Source organism: Carassius auratus, unplaced genomic scaffold (assembly GCF_003368295.1).
Source record: "Carassius auratus strain Wakin unplaced genomic scaffold, ASM336829v1 scaf_tig00042317, whole genome shotgun sequence".
Classification (NCBI taxonomy): domain Eukaryota; kingdom Metazoa; phylum Chordata; class Actinopteri; order Cypriniformes; family Cyprinidae; genus Carassius; species Carassius auratus.
Window position 1 is genome coordinate 1 of NW_020526711.1, and position 15,000 is coordinate 15,000.

The following is a 15,000-nucleotide window of genomic DNA, read 5'->3' on the forward strand; positions in this document are numbered from 1 at the left end:
CTGCTAATATTCAGAGACCGGCATTGACTCTATTTTTTGGCAAAATTATTATATATCTAAGTGAAAAATTGTCCAAAAAGCTTACAGCACCTGGTATTCCCAGGCGGTCATCCCATCCAAAGTACTAAACAGGCCCAAACCTGCTTAGCTTCCGAGATCAGACGAGATCGGGCATAGCCAGGTTGGGTGTGGCCGTAAGCGAAGAGTGCCACAAAGAAAGGGCTTTTTAGAGATCAGCCAATCTAATCGCCAGTACATTATATAAGTTGGAAAGAAAACCCAAAAGCTTAAGCACCTGGTATTCCTAGCCGGCTCTCTCATCCAAGTACTAACCAGACCTAAGCCTGCTAAGATTCAGAGATTGGGCATTGACTCTTTTTTTTTTGCAAAATTATTATATAATTTGTTGAAATTTTCCCCAAAAAGTTTAAAGCACCTGGTATTCCTAAGGCAGCTCTCCTATCCATGTACTAACCAGGCCCAAACCTGCTAATATTCAGAAATCGGCCTTGACTCTATTTTTTTTGCAAAATTATTATATAATTTGTGAAATTTTCTCCAAAAAGTTTTAAAGCACCTGGTATTCCCAGGCAGTCCCCATCCATGTACTAACCAGGCCCAAACCTGCTAATATTCAGAAATCGGGCATTTGACTCTATTTTTTGGCAAAATTATTATATACTAAGTGAAAATTTCTCCAAAACGTTAAAGCACCTGGTATTCCCCAGGCAGTCTCCCATCCATGTACTAACCAGACCCAAACCTGCTAATATTCAGAGACCTGCATTGACCTCTATTTTTTGGCAAAATTATTATATACTAAGTGAAAAATTTCCAAAAAGCTTACAGCACCTGGTATTCCCAGGTGGTCTCCCATCCAAGTACTAACCGGCCCAAACCTGCTTAGCTTCTGAGATCAGACGAGATCAGGCATAGCCAGGTTGGTATGGCCGTAAGCGAAGACTGCCGCAAAGAGAGGGCTATTTAGAGATCAGCCAATCTAATCGCCAGTACATTATATGAGTAGGAAAGAAAACCCAAAAGCTTAAAGCACCTGGTATTCCTAGCCGGTCTCTCATCCCAAGTACTAACCAGACCTCAGCCTGCTAAGATTCAGAGATTGGGCATTGACTCTTTTTTTTTTTTTTTGCAAAATTATTATATAATTTGTGAAATTTTCCAAAAATTTAAAGCACCTGGTATTCCCAGGCAGTCTCCCATCCATGTACTAACCAGGCCAAACCTGCTAATATTCCAGAAATCGGGCCTTGACTCTATTTTTTGGCAAAATTATTATATACTAAGTGAAAATTTTCCAAAAAGTTTTAAAGCACTCTGGTATTTCCTAAGCAGTCTCCCATCCATGTACTAACCAGACCCAAACCTGCTAATATTCAGAGACCGGCATTGCTCTATTTTTTGGCAAATTATTATATACTAAGTGAAAATTTTCCAAAAAGCTTACAGCACCTGGTATTCCCAGGCGGTCTCCCATCCAAGTACTAACCAGGCCCAAACCTGCTTAAGCTTCCGAGATCAGACGAGATCGGGCATTTTTTTTTTTTTTTATTAAAAATATTTCAGTACAAAGAAAAAATACATAAAATATTTCACATTTAAATCATTCTTGTTATAGAAACCTCTCTTTTACAAAATAAATGCAAACATCTCAATTAAGGTTACATTAAAGTTTCTAAGCAAACATAATCCTTTTCACCTAAAAAAAAAAAAAAAAAAAAACTACAAATTTATTTCCAGTCCATTCTGTGTTTTCAAAACATAAGGATTGTTATTTAGAATAGTTTATCAAATACATAAATTGTACCTTCTGCTTTAAAATAACTTTCTAGTGTTCGTATATAATCTTCCAGTTTTTTCTTAAAATAAATCCATAATCCCATTTTTTTGTTTTTTGTCTCTTGCTATATTTCTCCTACACCATATTGCATATCTAGCTACAATTAAAAACAAATTTATAACATTTTGATTATCAGATTTCTCATTCATTCCAAATAAAAATATACAATTCCAACTCCTCTCTTCTATCATCCATTTTTTCTCCTAACAAACTCTTAATCACATTTTTAATTTGTCTCTGAAAAAGATCAGTTCTTTACATGATAAAAACATGTGCACAATTCCTTCAGTTTTTTCACAACAGACTTTACACAATGCATCCCCAGTCATTCCACATTTATACAACTTCTCTTCAGAAAAGATTATATTATGCCTTATATAAAAATCCAGGTTCTCCATTTTAACATCAATATGCCATTTTCTCAAATTTCTCCACAGAACTTCTTCCTCAAGGTTTATAAAAACATTTTTCCAAAATGTATTCCCAGCTGGTTCCTTAAAAACACTATTTCTAAACAAAACATAAAAAGTCCTAAGATGACTCACATGAAAAGGCTCCCTTTCTCCTTTTGCTTTTAAGAAACCTTCATTTTATCATCTTCACTGTCTTGTCCTTGTTTTTCTATGTTTACTAACCATTCCTTTGGAATTGCCTCCTTTATTTTATCATATTGCTTTTTTAAAACATTCTTATTAACATGATTTTCAGTATTTTTCACTTCATCATAAATTGCTTGCAAAGGTAAAAAACCTTCCCTCACTTCATACAAAACATCCCTTATTGTTTTAAATCCAGCATTAATCCAATGTTTAAAAAATAATTCTTTTCCTCTATATACAACATTCTCATTCAGAAACAGAGGCTGTGTTAAAAACTCCAATCTCCTAATAGGTTTAATACATACATTTGGTAAAAATTCTGCCCATGCTTCTAAAACTTCTTTATAAAACTCCGGGATTCCTGTTATCAATTTAGGTTTTAATTTCATCCACAGAATATCAGGTCCTATTTTCATATGTCCGCATTTATTAAAAACATTCTCATAAGTATTTTCCATTCAGCTTTATTCTCTTCATTTAAAAAAGTTTTCACAGTTTTAACTCTAAAGCTCTTTTTTTTTAATTCTGGATCTTGCAGCCCTAACCCACCTTCTTCTATGGCCCTATTAGTGTATTATAAGAAATCCTTGATGGCTTAGAGCCCCAGAAAATTTAAAAACATCTTTTTTTAATCTTTTACTAATTCCCATAGGCATGGGTATCACACCAAAACATACCACATTTTTGCCATCATTAATGCATTTATAACCAAAACCTTCCCTCTTAAAGTTAATTCCCTTGTTTCCAATAATTTAACACTCTTTCCATTTCACCCACCACTTCATCCACATCAAATCTCTCACCATTTTCTCATTTTTCCCAATCCTCACACCCAAAATCTTCAAGCTCTCTTCTTCTTTAAATGGATACATTTTTTGAATTTTTTCAATTTTTCCTATACTCATAATAACCGTTTTTTGTTGATTTATCTTAGCTCCAGAACCTTTACAGTATTTTTCTATTATGTCCATTGCTTTAACTACACTAGCCACATCTTGCACTATTATAGTCGTATCATCTTGCATATTGATATACTTTCTGCAACTCTCTGTTTTCTTCTGTGTCTATTCCTCTAATTTCTTTCTCTTCCATTATTGCCAACCCTAATGCCTCTGCCACTAAACTGTACAGTAAAGCTGATAATGGACAACCTTGTCTAATAGATCTAGTTAAATAAAAGGTCTCTGTTAAAAAACCATTGCACTTTACTTGACTTTAGAATCTTTATATAAAATCTTGAACCACTTAATAAAATTTTCACCAAAACCAAACTGTTGTAAAATTCTAAACAAATACTCATGTTCAACACGGTCAAAGGCCTTTCTAAATCAAGACTTATTACATATCCACTTTTTTTTTCAGAGATCATGTAACTTACAACATCTCTTATACTACTAATAGTATCTGTAATATCTCTTCCTGGTATTGCATATGCCTGATTTGTCTGTATTATATTTGGTAAAATTTTCTTCAATCTGTTAGCTAAAATCTTTGATAATATTTTAAAATCTGTATTTAACATAGTTATTGGTCTATAATTTTTAAGATCTGCAATGTCCCTTTTCGTTTATAAATTAATTTTACTAATCCTATCCCCATAAAAATAACTGGTTTCTTCCTTTTTAAAAATTTCGTCATACACATCTTTTAAAATTGGTGTCATTACATTTCTAAAAACCTTATAAAATTCACTTGGAAGACCATCTTTCCTGGACTTTTACCATTATTTAGCTGCATGATTGCTTCATCTATTTCTTCTTTCCAATTCCCCTTTCACATAATTTTTTATCACCATTATCTATCTTTATTTTGATTTTCCCCTACCAGAAATTCAATTTCTTCTCTACCCACTCCTTCCCTTTTAAACAAATTTTCATAATAATCTTTTATTTCTTTTAAAACTTCTTCTTTTTCTTTTACCTTTCCTCCTCCTTTTCCTATTAATTCTTTAATCATTCCTGCTCTCTGTCTGTTTTTTCCATATTAAAAAAGAACCTTGTACATTTTTCACCTTCCACTAAGTATTTGCTTACTTCTTATCATTGCTCCTTTATATTTTTTGTCTCTATATCCTTTATTTTTTCCTCCAACATTACGGTTTTCTGTAAATTGACAACCTCCTTACTTAGCTCATCTCTTAATTCTATTCTTATTTCTTTTTCTTTTCTTTTTTTAATTTTCTGTATTATTTTACTATGTTCTCTTGCACATTTTCCAATGTCATATTTTAAATTATCCACCAAATTCTCTTTTCATCCTTATACATCTGATTTCCTTTTTCCTTTTTTATTAATACCTCTATTTGTTCCTTAAAATTCTCATCTTTTAAAATCTCAGTGTTTAACATCCATATTCCCGGCCCTCTTTAAAATTATTCATATCAACTTGTATACATACAACTTTATGATCACTTAACATTGGTTTCCTTGTAATATATAGTATCTATTATCTTCAACATTTCCCTTTTACTTATCAAGAAATCTATTCTACTTCTTGCATATAAAATTCTTCAACGCCTGTTGCCTTGAGAATTCTCGTATCCCCTCGTTTCTTTCTCTCCAAACGTCCACAAAGTTATTTTCTTCCATTAGACTTTTTAATTCCTTCCTTCCACTATCAGATTTAAAAAACCATCCCATCTGCAATATCCATCTTACTAAACGTAGTGTTAAAATCCCCCATAATTAAAATATTCTCCCATTTCACAATAATATCTTTTAGTTTCTTAAAAAATAACACCTTTTCTTTTTCTACCACAGGAGCATGAATATTACACAGAACTATATCTGTCTCCCCCTCCATCATTTTCACTATCAAACACTTTCCTTGCTTATCATCATAAACCACTTGTGCTTTTTCACACACGCCCTTTTTAATTAAAAATGCTACTCCCCTACCTAGCCTCCATCACCATTACTATAAAATATATCACCTTTCCATTTTTTTTAAAACTTTCCATTACTTCATCCCTCCAATTTGTTTCTTGAACCACTAAAACATTTGAACTACTACACAAAAGTTTCAACTTTTCAAATTTCCCTTTTTCTAGTAACCCTCTTACATTAAGTGTTGCAATTTTCAAGAACATAATACATAGCAAAGTACATATTATTCTGAACATTCATCAACTTTTCCCAGCTGCATTAATACCTCAAAACTATTTTCACCATAGTCTCTTTTTTTAAATACTTTCTCTTTCAGTTCTTTTTTTTTAATTATATGTCTGTTTTGTACATTCTCTAAATTTGGTTTTACCTTTAGTTGTCTTCTTCTTGTTATTGTAACCTTTTCCCAGTCATTTTTGTTGTCTTCTTTTCTCCCTAGCGTTGCTTTCTCTATCATTTGCATTTCCTGCCTTTCCTTTTCCTCCTCTCTTGTTTGTTTCAAGATTTCCGTTTGTATTCCATGTCCTTCTTCTTCTTGCTCTTTTTCCATTTCACAGTACTTCTGTTCTTCCTCTGCATCTTCTCCTATTTGATTCTCATCTTCTTCCTCAGTCTGTTCTGTTTGTTCATCCTCCTTTGCGTCGTCCACATCCTGTGATTTCTCCATTTCATCCACTTGCTCATAGTCTTTATCCGTTTCAGCATCCTCCTCTATCCAGCATTCACATTTCACCAGTACTTTACGACACTCCGGGCATCTTACAGCATCACATTCCCTCGAAAAATGTCCCTTTTCTCCACAATCTCGACAGGAAAAGTCTGGACAGTCCTTCAAAATGTGTCCCGGTTTCATACACAATCTACAGATCTTCATTTGACGATCATGTATGATCCTAAAATATTGCACTCCCTCTGCAGTATCAAATCTCGTGCTGTAAGGCAGTGATAACACCTCCTTAGGGAATTTCACACGGACATATCTTGTTCCATCTGTAATTGTAGTGTCTGGATAGTACCTTCTTCTTATTGCAGATGTAACTTTAACTCCCCATGTTTGCAATTTTGCCATTATTTCTTCATCTGTTATATAAGCTGGTAAGTGCATGAATGAAACAACACACTCTCTTTCTTGAAGATTCCTCACTTCACACACAATTCCTTTTACTGTTAGTCCTTCCTTTAAAACTTCACATGCTTCTTCATCCGTTACGGTTACCTCATACTCATTATTTAATCTTGGTCTTACCGCTAACACTTTACTCAGTCCAACTTTTTCAATCACCGCCTTAATCACATCCTCCACCCTTCGATCTCTTATTTCTGTAGCATTAACAATCACTGTGGCCTCCTTTGAGTAATGTTTTTGTTGTTCATTATCTTCCATCTCATTCCTTTGTCTTCTCACCTCACTTGTCTTTGTTGATTTCCTTTGCTTTATTCTTTCTCCAGTATCTTTTTGAAGTTCTTTACTGTTGCTTTTTTCCTCAGCCATGTCTTTGCCATTGCCATGTTGTTCCTCCATAATCAAAACTTTAAGAGCTTTAAAGCTCCTTTGGCCCTAAGCAGTAAATTCTGCTCAGGGCCCTAAAAAATAATTAAACAAACCAAGAAAAAATAAATATTTAACTAAATACAATATAATATAAGACAAACCAAAAACAAACACATGGGAGAGCCTTTCTCTCCCTACTGCCACCTCTTACTTCCTGGAATGTACCAACAATCACAGGTGCTCAGGGTGGTATGGCCGTAAGCTAAGACTGCCGCAAAGAGAGGGCTATTTAGAGATCAGCCAATCTAATCGCCAGTACATTATATAAGTAGGAAAGAAAACCCAAAAGCTTAAAGCACCTGGTATTCCTAGCCAGTCTCTCATCCAAGTACTAACCAGACCTAAGCCTGCTAAGATTCAGAGATTGGGCATTGACTCTTTTTTTTTTTTTTTTTTTTGCAAAATTATTATATACTAAGTGAAAATTTTCCAAAACGTTTAAAGCACCTGGTATTCCCAGGCAGTCTCCCATCCATGTACTAACCAGACCCAAACCTGCTAATATTCAGAGACCTGCATTGACTCTATTTTTTGGCAAAATTATTATATACTAACTGAAAAATTTCCAAAAAGCTTACAGCACCTGGTATTCCAAGGCGGTCTCCCATCCAAGTACTAACCAGGCCCAAACCTGCTTAGCTTCCGAGATCAGACGAGATCAGGCATAGCCAGGTTGGTATGGCCGTAAGCGAAGACTGCCACAAAGAGAGGGCTATTTAGAGATCAGCCAATCTAATCGCCAGTACATTATATGAGTAGGAAAGAAAACCCAAAAGCTTAAAGCACCTGGCATTCCTAGCCGGTCTCTCATCCAAGTACTAACCAGACCTAAGCCTGCTAAGATTCAGAGATTGGGCATCGACTCTTTTTTTTTTTTTTTTTTTTTGCAAAACTATTATATAATTTGTGAAATTTTCCAAAAAGTTTAAAGCACCTGGTATTCCCAGGCAGTCTCCCATCCATGTACTAACCAGGCCCAAACCTGCTAATATTCAGAAATCGGGCATTGACTCTATTTTTTGGCAAAATTATTATATACTAACTGAAAAATTTCCAAAAAGCTTACAGCACCTGGTATTCCCAGGCGGTCTCCCATCCAAGTACTAACCAGGCCCAAACCTGCTTAGCTTCCGAGATCAGACGAGATCGGGCATAGCAAGGTTGGTATGGCCGTAAGCGAAGACTGCCGCAAAGAGAAGGCTATTTAGAGATCAGCCAATCTAATCGCCAGTACATTATATAAGTAGGAAAGAAAACCCAAAAGCTTAAAGCACCTGGTATTCCTAGCCGGTCTCTCATCCAAGTACTAACCAGACCTAAGCCTGCTAAGATTCAGAGATTGGGCATTGACTTTTTTTTGCAAAATTATTATATAATTTGTGAAATTTTCCAAAAAGTTTAAAGCACCTGGTATTCCCAGGCAGTGTCCCATCCATGTACTAACCAGGCCCAAACCTGCTAATATTCAGAAATCGGGCATTGAATCTATTTTTTGGCAAAATTATTATATACTGGGGGGGCGCTGTTTCTAGCAAGGATGTAAGACGTGTTTCCCCGCTGCTCTGAGAGAAAGTGTTCCATTTACTCATTTATTTGCACAGTTTTGTATAATTTCTTTATACAAGTTGTAAAAATAGTTTACTAACATTAGAAGAATCACTCGCATTGACTGTAAGTCACGAATATGTCGTCTTCTCGAGCGAAAACCGACGCGGGTAAGAGCGGCCGCGGCAAAACTGCACACTCGCCGGAGGATTCTGATGAGGCCTCGGCAAACATCAAGTTTACAGACAGTTCATCTGCAAACATAACTGTCATTCAGGGCATGTTGGAGTCAGTCAAAAATGATATTTGCCAGAAAATTGACTTATTGTCATCGGATCTGCGGTCAGAGATCGTCACAGTTAGACAAGAAGTTAAAGACTGGCTAGGCCCTTTGCAGCAAAAAGTTGACGCTAACGCTGACACTATTAGAGAACTGGAACGTTCGGCATCTGATCACAGTGATCGCATAACTGAAATGCAATCAGTCATATCCACGCTTCAAAAACAGGTGGTACAACTGGATGCCAAATGTGAAGATCTGGAGGGAAGATCCAGAAGGAACAATATTCGCCTCGTCGGATTACCAGAGGGAGTTGAGGGTTCGCATCCAGCTGACTTCGTCTCTCAGCTTTTGCAGAGCTTGCTGCATCTTCAGGAGAAACCTCTACTTGACAGGGCACATCGTACACTGCGTGAGAGGCCAAGGAAGGGGGAGCCCCCCCGTCCCCTTGTCATTAGAGTCCACTACTTTCAAGCCCGTGATGAGATTCTACGACGCGCCGCGCAGCTATCTCCTCTGATGCATGATGGAAATAAGATATCTGTCTTTGCGGACTATACAACTGCTGTTGTGAAGAAACGAGCTGCTTTCAAGGATTCAAAACGTCTCCTTCACTCATGCCCCGGGGTTAAGTTTGGCCTTCTGTTTCCAGCTGTGCTGCGGATCACTCTCTCCAATGGTGCTGTACACAAGTTTGAGGACCCGGCCGCCGCATCGGACTTTATAAAAAAAACTGTCTTACCTGCTAATACCTGAGGTAAATATCATGTAGTCAGTTTGGCTTTAAACAGTGTGCACTGACCAAAATATGGCTATTGTCACTCTGCTCGATAACTTGCCTGCGAGTGTTGTTCCTATTAATATAATTATGTTAGTTTAACATAAGTTCGCACACATTATTGGTGTTATGGACAAAGTTTAGTCCTCTGTTTTTATTTATTTGTGTTTAATTATTATTATTTTTATTATTATTATTGCACTTTCTCCCAGGCAGCATAGAGTTAATTGTAGCTGTCCGAGTGTTAAAAGGGTAAAGTGCATGTGTCTCGTTTGGGGAGATGCTTCTGCTGAGGTGGGTGGGGGGTGGGAGAAAAGGGGTTTTGTTGCTGTTTTCATGTGTTTTTTTTTATTTATTTTTTTTATTTTTGTTTTTTTTCTTTCTTTTTTCTCGCTTTGTTTTCTCTTCCTCTTTCCTTGGTGTCCGCTCAATTTTTGTCAGTTTCACAGTAAACAATTATTTCACATTCAAAATTTGATCCATATCATCTATGCCACAACCTAAAATGACGCAACATCTAAGTGGGAGGAGTTTTACATTTATTAGTTGGAACTGTAATGGAGTGAACAATCCCGTTAAGCGTAGCAAGATACTACATCACCTCCAACATTTAGGAGCTCACATTGTCTATCTTCAAGAAACACATCTTAAAATTCACGACCACCTATTGTTGAGGAGAAGATGGGTTGGGCAGGTATTTCACTCCAAATTTCAGGGTAAAGCCAGGGGTGCTGCAATTCTGATACACAGGTCAGTTCCTTTTGTGTGCTCTGATGTCATAGCAGATCCCAATGGTAGATTTGTCATTGTCACAGGTAAAATCAGTAATTTTCCAGTTATTCTCGCCAATGTTTATGCGCCTAACTGGGATAACGATAATTTTTTTAGACATTTATTTTCTGTACTACCTGATACTTCTTCTCAACATCTTATTTTGGGAGGTGATTTTAATTGCTGGATTAATCCCAAACTTGATCGTTCCTCTGTTAGACATAATACACCATCAAAGTCTGCAAAGGTGATTCAGTCTTTTATGGAGGAATTTAAGGTCTCTGATCCTTGGCGCTTTTTTAACCCGTCTGGGAAAGAATACTCTTTCTTTTCTCAGGTTCATCATACTTTTACTCGGATTGACTTTTTTTTGATAGATAACAGGTTAATTTCTTCAGTTGAGTTATGCTCATACAACGCTATTGTTATTTCAGACCATGCCCCGGTTAGTATGAAGATGTGTATTAAGGAACTCGAGGGCACACGGCCACCGTGGCGTTTAAATACCCGTTTGTTGTCAGATGAGCAATTTGTGGAATTTGTTTCTAATCAGATAGATTTGTTTATATTGACAAACAAGTCTTCAGATGTTTCAGCATCCCTCCTTTGGGAAACCATGAAGGTGTACTTAAGAGGGGAAATCATCTCATACACTGCATATAGGGAAAAAATGAGGAAGCATAAACTATCAGAGATCATTCAGAAAATCGCCCATATAGATAATATCTATGCAGTTTCTGCATCCCCAGATATATATAGGGAGCGTCTTGCTCTACAAGCAGAATTTGACATTCTTTCATCATGCTACGCAGAGAATTTAATGCTTAGATCTAGATACAAATACTATGAAGAGGGTGATAAGGCAAGTAAGTTGCTGGCCCATCAATTAAGACAGGATTCATCCTCGCATCTCATTCCTCAGATTCAAACCTCATCAGGGGTAACAACAAACCCTCAGCTAATTAATGATCATTTTAAAGAATATTTTATTTCCCTATATACATCTGAACAAACTGATAACCCCCTTGCTTTTGATGTCTTTTTTAGCAAACTGAACATACCCATTGTCGATTCTGCTGCCCATTTGGAAGAACCAATCACTATAGAAGAACTCACTCAAGCTATTACCTCTATGCAAAATGGTAAATGTCCAGGGCCAGATGGGTATCCAGTAGAGTTTTATAAAAAATTTCTAGACAAATTGGCCCCCATGATGATTGACATGTATTTTGAATCATTTGATTCACTCAAGCTCCCCCAGACACTTAATCAGGCTTCCATCTCTTTGATATTAAAGAAGAATAAAGACCCCTTACACTGCACTTCTTACCGGCCGATCAGTCTTCTTAATGTTGACTTTAAGATATTATCAAAGTTGTTGGCAATACGTTTAGAGTCCATTTTACCATCCATTATCTCCCCGGATCAGACCGGGTTTATAAAAAATAGACACTCTTTTTTTAATATTAGGAGACTGTTTAATATCGTATACAATCCCTCTTCTTCTGTTGTCCCAGAGGCTGTCATTTCATTAGATGCAGAGAAAGCATTTGACCGGGTGGAGTGGAGGTATCTTTTTTACACTTTAGAAAAATTTGGTTTTGGTTATAAGTTTATCTCTTGGGTGAGGTTACTGTATTCTGGCCCACAAGCTTCTGTCAGGACCAATAATACTCGTTCAGGTTATTTTCCCCTCCATCGGTCCACTCGCCAGGGATGCCCTCTGAGTCCGCTACTCTTTGCCATTGCTATTGAACCTCTCTCTATTGCACTGCGATCTGATTCTTCTATAATGGGCATAAAAAGAATGGGTACAGAACAAAAGGTATCTTTGTATGCGGATGACCTTCTTCTCTACATTTCAGATTTGGATAGGTCAATACCTACAGCACTTGGTGTCTTAAAGTCCTTTGGTTCAATTTCTGGTTATAAATTAAATCTAAGCAAGAGCGAGATTTTTCCACTGAACTCTGCTGCTAGAAATTACCCTTTACTTAATTTTCCATTTAAGATCTCTCATCATAGATTTACCTATCTTGGAGTTTGCATCACAGATACATTTAAAGACCTTTTTAAATTTAACTTTTCTAAGTTGCTTCTACAGATGGAGAAAGATTTTGAGCGCTGGTCACTGCTTCCCCTGTCCTTGGCTGGAAGAATCAACTCTGTTAAAATGAATATTCTTCCAAAATTCTCTTATTATTTTCAGTGCATACCCATTTTCCTTCCTCAACATTTTTTTCGTCAAATTGATTCTCTAATTTTGGGTTTTATTTGGAATAAAAAGATCCCCAGAATTCGTAAGGCTTTTCTTCAGAGACCCAAAATACTTGGGGGAATGGCTTTACCTAACTTTCAGTTTTATTACTGGGCTACAAATCTTAGGGTCATGCAATACTGGTTAAATCAAGATTTTTCACATGATTCATTTGTATGGCTTACCATGGAAGCTACCTCATGTATGCCTACTTCGCTAGCAGCCTTAGTACATGCTCCCATTAAATGCTCATCTTCTCCCTACACCAAAAATATTATCGTTAAAACTACATTGAGAATCTGGAGGCAATTCAGACTCCACTTTGGTTTACAAACCTCTTCTATTTCTGCACCTATAGCAGCAAATTTTGCTTTCTTACCATCATTAATGGATAGGACTTTTTCTCAGTGGTCGGCATTAGGTATTATAACATTTAAGGATTTTTATATAGATAATGTATTTGCATCTTTCCAGCAATTACGGGAAAACTGTGCAATGCCCAAACACAATTTTTTTAGATATTTGCAAGTTCGTAGTTTTGTTCGGGACACGCACCCTCAGTTTCCTAGTCTCCCTAGTGTTACTCCCATTGACTCCTTCCTCAAACCTATTCATGTTATGAAGGGTATGATCTCACATTTTTATGAAGAAATCTGCTCCTTACGTGAAAGCTCACTTGCATCTATTAAATCTCAGTGGGAGGAAGACATAGGAGAAAATATTCCAGAAGAACAATGGGAAAAGATTCTAAGTCGTGTGCACTCCTCATCATTCTGTGCCAGACAGGGTCTGATGCAGTGTAAAATCCTTCATCGCAGCCACTGGACCAAAGTTAGACTTTCTAAAATATATCCTGAGGTAGATCCCATGTGTGATCGCTGTTATCAAGCCCCTGCATCTACTGCGCATATGTTTTGGTCTTGTCCATCTCTACACAAATATTGGTCTTTGATCTTTAAAACATTATCTGAAGTTCTTGGAATTTATGTCCAACCTTTGCCTGTCACAGCTCTATTTGGTACTCTTTCTCTTTCACTTGACATGCCCAAATATAAGACTGATTTTGTAGCTTTTGTTACTCTTCTGGCGAGACGCCTAATTTTAATAAATTGGAAATCACCTACACCTCCCACTCATTCTTCATGGATTAATGATATCTTTCATTTTATCAAACTAGAAAAAATTAGGCATACAATAAAGGGGTCTTCTGACAACTTTTATAAAATTTGGGGCCCTTTTCTAGATTGTGTAGGGAAGTGAAATGGTTTTAAACACCTGTCTATATCCCCTCTGGCAGTAAAGAATCTTCTTACACGCAAGATTAACCTGAATATGTCTTTGGATGACCAAGCTTTATATGGTTTCTCATTTTTTTATTTATTTCATCATCTCTCCTTTTTTTTTTTTTTTTTTTTTTTTTTACTTTTTGGTTTATGTTGCTGTTCTTGCTTATTGTTTATACTTATGTCATTGTTTTATTCTCTCATGCTGAATGCTGTTTGGACGTAAGTTGCATCATATGACGGATCCATAATTGTATATTTCCTTTTTATTATTCCTTTTTTTATAACTTAGAATTAACTTTATTCTGTCTCTATTTGCTATTTGGTTCTTTCTATGAACAAAAGAGACGGAATTGATTACATTTATGTGATATTACAATGGTATCTGTAATTGTGTGATGTACTCTGTTTATGTGAAAAAAAAAATCTAAATAAAGTGGGAAAAAAAAAAAAAAAAAATTATTATATACTAAGTGAAAATTTTCCAAAAAGTTTAAAGCACCTGGTATTCCCAGGCAGTCTCCCATCCATGTACTAACCAGACCTAAGCCTGCTAAGATTCAGAGATTGGGCATTGACTCTTTTTTTTTTTGGCAAAATTATTATATAATTTATGAAATTTTCCAAAAAGTTTAAAGCACCTGGTATTCCCAGGCAGTCTCCCATCAATGTACTAACCAGGCCCAAACCTGCTAATATTCAGAAATCGGGCATTGACTCTATTTTTTGGCAAAATTATTATATACTAAGTGAAAATTTTCCAAAAAGCTTACAGCACCTGATATTCCCAGGCGGTCTCCCATCCAAGTACTAACCAGGCCCAAACCTGGTTAGCTTCCGAGATCAGACGAGATCGGGTATAGCCAGGATGGTATGGCCGTAAGCAAAGACTGCTGCAAAGAGAAGGCTATTTAGAGATCAGCCAATCTAATCGCCAGTACATTATATAAGTAGGAAAGAAAACCCAAAAGCTTAAAGCACCTGGTATTCCTAGCCGGTCTCTCATCCAAGTACTAACCAGACCTAAGCCTGCTAAGATTCAGAGATTGGGCATCGACTCTTTTTTTTTTTTTTTTTTTTTTTTTTTTGCAAAATTATTATATAATTTGTGAAATTTTCCAAAAAGTTTAAAGCACCTGGTATTCCCAGGCAGTCTCCCATCCATGTACTAACCAGGCCCAAACCTGCTAAT

The 15,000-nt window shown here is 36.3% G+C and overlaps 4 non-coding genes and 1 pseudogene across 4 annotated transcripts; all 5 read right to left on the reverse strand.

The window, feature by feature from the left end:
• Positions 1-78: 78 nt before the first annotated feature.
• On the reverse strand, positions 79-200 carry LOC113085812 (uncharacterized; annotated as a pseudogene).
• A 640-nt stretch (positions 201-840) lies between these two features.
• LOC113085799 (5S ribosomal RNA) lies at positions 841-958 on the reverse strand. Its single transcript, XR_003284454.1, has one exon. It is a non-coding gene; the product is annotated as a 5S ribosomal RNA (ribosomal RNA).
• Positions 959-7,465: 6,507 nt separating this feature from the next.
• Positions 7,466-7,584, reverse strand: LOC113085797 (5S ribosomal RNA). The gene has a single exon (XR_003284452.1). It is a non-coding gene; the product is annotated as a 5S ribosomal RNA (ribosomal RNA).
• A 369-nt stretch (positions 7,585-7,953) lies between these two features.
• LOC113085789 (5S ribosomal RNA) lies at positions 7,954-8,072 on the reverse strand. Its single transcript, XR_003284444.1, has one exon. It is a non-coding gene; the product is annotated as a 5S ribosomal RNA (ribosomal RNA).
• A 6,502-nt stretch (positions 8,073-14,574) lies between these two features.
• On the reverse strand, positions 14,575-14,693 carry LOC113085800 (5S ribosomal RNA). The gene has a single exon (XR_003284455.1). It is a non-coding gene; the product is annotated as a 5S ribosomal RNA (ribosomal RNA).
• Between the last annotated feature and the right edge of the window lie 307 nt (positions 14,694-15,000).